Below are 3,916 nucleotides of genomic sequence, written 5' to 3' on the forward strand. Positions count from 1 at the left end.
GATATTGCCAAATCTTCCCCGGCAACGGCGCCAAAAACTTGACGGGCGCGGAGTATACATATACAATTAATCTCATCCTAATCAAGTTTTACATTTATAAACTCCTAAATACCCCACACGCGATTTATCGCAAGTATACGAATCGTGAACGAGTATAGGGTATTAAGGGTCGATCCCACAAGGAAGATTGCAATTACCGGTACTACTAAAGCTTCTCTATTATTTAGACTATCAATGAATTATAACAAATTAAAACCTGCTAAAATTATACAAGAAAATAACAAATGAAAGCTCCTTAGGTTGTGGTATCCCTAACTACTCATGCAAGTGCTATATTTGGATCATTAATTACTACATCTAGGCTAGTTATAGTGTAATTTTCTTATGCATTTGAATCCTACTTTCGTAGTGAATCAATTATACTTATAACTAATCCATACCTATTCTCATGGTTATGAAATTAGCTACAAGTTCATTTCTTCAATGAAATTACATGAAATGAATCACTAAAAACCACATAGATGCACCTCTACTTTCGTGAGTGTACTCCCTCTGTTTAGCACTTCTTGAACTAGTGTTAAATCTCAATTTCCATTACAGAAACAACACCTTAGATAATCACAATTAATGGTACCAAATTAATCATGTTTTAAAGAGCCAAAGTGCTAAATAACTTGCTCAAATCGTAGAAATCAAATAACCAAATAATTAACACTAACAATCATAGAAAGTTCAACCAAACCCAAGGTATAAACTTTAGAACCACATAATGAACACAAAATCCAGAACTTGTATATTAACTAAACTTGGAATCAAATACAAAAGATAAAGAGTTTGGAAGGAATACAACCCTTGTCACTTGAGCTTTCTTCCTTGCCTTCTTCATCCTCCATCTTCATCCTAATCTAGATAATAAACAAGAATGGAAAAGCTACACTACTCTATACTAAGCTAAACTAACACTAGGGAGATGAAAGAGCTACATTTCTGTAACTTCAAGCTTCTCCCGTATCTCTCTCTCTTTTTTTCTCCTATGGACTCCCCTCTCTCCCTTTTTAATGAATTTGGCTATTTTATGATGAAAGTTGGTCAAGGAATGAAGCTTTACACTTTCTCCTTACAGCTGGTAATGTTTCTCACATGTCTAGCATCACATGTGAGTTGGTGGAGGTGAAATTGAGTTTTACGCGTACATAGCAGCCTTTTCTGACTCTGGGCTGCTACAGTGATCCGAGTTGATACAGTACTGATACAACGGTTATTTGGCGTATTTTACACTGTTATTTTGTCCTAATTTTGACTATTCACGGTGCTAAGAACTGGAATTTCACTCATATTCGACATTTGTGTGAATTGTAGGTGGTCGGCATAAAAAATGATCTCACGAGGCAAATTTCCAGAAGACCTTTCATTTCAGAGCGTGGCCACGCCTTGGAAGGTGGACGAAACCGAAAGCCGGACTGCGGTCCACGTGAACCGCGAGGAGCACGGGATTAAAACTCTAAAAGTCCCTTTGTTTCAAGGAATTGGGCCAGACGTTTTTTTTGGTTGCTTGACCTCCTGCGGCGGCTATAAAAAGATAGGAAAAAGACAGATTCGGGACATCATCTACTTTAGGCTTTAGTTTTCTTTTTCTACTTTTGGGGTCAGGCGCCCTTTTTCTTGGCTTTTGTTCTCTTCTCCGGCAGCAATTGCATAGGAGATTAGATAGCTTAAACTTTTCTTATTTTAGGCCGAATGGGTCTGACGAAAAAGACTTTTCTTCCCCTTGCTTTTGTCCTTTACGTTTGACTCTTTCACTTTAGTCTTCGGATCTGTACAATTCGTGGGGGCTTTGGCATTGAATTTGGGGATTCAGTACGATTGCCAACGCAGAGATAAGGAAGACGCTTTCTTTTTTCTTTCTTCGTACTTCACTGTTCCAGATTCTTCGATGTCTGCGTGGATGAAATTAATTAATTCGCGCAAGGTTGATACGATGAGGAGCGGCTAATTTTCTCCTCTACTCAAAGGTTGACGCGAAGGCGCGGTCCATAATATCTGTGAGATCTAATCGAATCTTCATTATTTCTTCCAATTTATTGCTATTCGTGCGTTTCCTGAATTAATTGTTCATGGGTATTTTATTAATTGAATATCAACGGTCGGGTATTTGATTTAATTTAATAGCCTACTGCCACGTTAATTAAATAGAATCCGTAATTGTTCATTTAGTTAACACCTCGTGGCAACCACCATAATTGATTTTATGATGGGGAAACGCAAGATCTAATTTAAATAAACCCTCTTAGCGTGTTTATTGGTTAGGGTTGGGTTCTTCTAGCTTTAATGCAACTGGGTAATTAAATTCCTACGGTCGTACCTAGGGTTGTTATCTGGTTAGAGAAGCAGTCAATGGTCGTACCTTGACTGTCGAAAAAGTAAGGAAGAGCTGGTTGTCAGAGCTTATTGATGGCTATAACCAACCTAGTGATAAATGGATGAAATATCTTTGCATCGATGATCATTTAATTGGACCGTGCCTGAGCAGTTGATCCTTTGGGTAGAACTTTTATTAATTGCTATTTTTAGTGAATTGTGCTTTGTGAGTTAGTTTTGAATTTTGTTTATTTTTATTTTACTTTTATTTTATTTTATTTCTCTCCCATTGAAAATCCCCCAATTTTGTTCTACTGATTTGGAAAGAAATAATTTCCTACCTGCTCCCTGTGGAATCGACCCTACTTGCCATTGTACGCAAAATTAGTATTTTTATAGACAAACCCGGTATATCGGATCAAGCAAACTCTTCGGGAACAGGGTGAATCAAGTAACCCATTGCACACCTAGGGTCCCTGCTCCAGTACTTGGATTTGTTCTATAATTATTTAATTGAGGTGGTAATTAGGACTTTTTAGTAATTATTATTGCACAGGTTCGGCACCTGTCAATTTTTGGCGCCGTTGCCGGGGAGCTGGCATTTGGATTATTTGTTTCTTTTCAGATTCAGTTCTTATTTTATTTTTATTTTATTCTATTCTCCTTGATATTTTTGCTAGTTTATGCCCCATTCTTCTCGCACAGGTGAATTGGTATACGATCCTGAGGTTGAGAAGGCAGCGCGTAGGCGAAAGCAAGAGACCAAGAGGCAAAAAGAATGACACTTATTTGCTGCAAACGAGTCAGCGGAAGACGAAGTAAGCATGGCCAACACCCAAACATTGAGGGAGCTGGCCGCCCCGGAGCTGACTCACCAGCCCTTATGCATCACATTCCCTGCTTTGGCTGAGAATACTGCTTTCGAACTGAAATCAGGGCTGATTCAACTCTTACCTTCTTTCCATGGTCTCTCTGGCGAAAAACCCTACAAGCACGTTAAGGAGTTCGAGGTGGTTTGCTCTAGTATGAAACCCCCTGGGGTCACTGAAGAGCAAATTAGACTGAGAGCCTTTCCGTTCTCTCTAAAGGATGCGGCTAAAGATTGGCTGTACTACCTACCAGCAGGTAGTATTACCACATGGGCGCAGTTGAAAAAGAAGTTTTTGGAAAAATTTTTCCCTACATCACGGGCTGCGAGTTTGAGGAAGGAAATCTGTAGCATTAAACAGTATCCCGAGGAATCCTTGTATGACTATTGGGAAAGGTTTAACAAGTTGTGCACTAGATGCCCGCAGCATCAAATTAGTGAACAACTGTTAATCCAATACTTCTATGAAGGACTCCAATCAACTGATAGGAGTATCATAGATGCTGCAAGCAGGGGAGCGTTGGCAAATAAGACCCCGAGGGAAGCGTTGCTGCTCATTGAGTCGATGGCGGAGAATTCTCAACAGTTTGGCTTCCGTGAGACAAACCCTACCCGTAGGGTCAACGAGGTGGAGACGTCATCTCTTTAGCAACAATTATCGGAACTAACATCCGTTGTTCGACAATTAGT

The 3,916-nt window shown here is 39.5% G+C and overlaps 1 non-coding gene across 1 annotated transcript; it reads right to left on the minus strand.

The window, feature by feature from the left end:
- Nucleotides 1–3,554: 3,554 nt before the first annotated feature.
- On the minus strand, nt 3,555–3,661 carry LOC113756290. Its single transcript, XR_003465907.1, has one exon. It is a non-coding gene; the product is annotated as a small nucleolar RNA R71 (small nucleolar RNA).
- Between the last annotated feature and the right edge of the window lie 255 nt (nt 3,662–3,916).

This window comes from Coffea eugenioides, unplaced genomic scaffold, assembly GCF_003713205.1.
Source record: "Coffea eugenioides isolate CCC68of unplaced genomic scaffold, Ceug_1.0 ScVebR1_2152;HRSCAF=3130, whole genome shotgun sequence".
Classification (NCBI taxonomy): domain Eukaryota; kingdom Viridiplantae; phylum Streptophyta; class Magnoliopsida; order Gentianales; family Rubiaceae; genus Coffea; species Coffea eugenioides.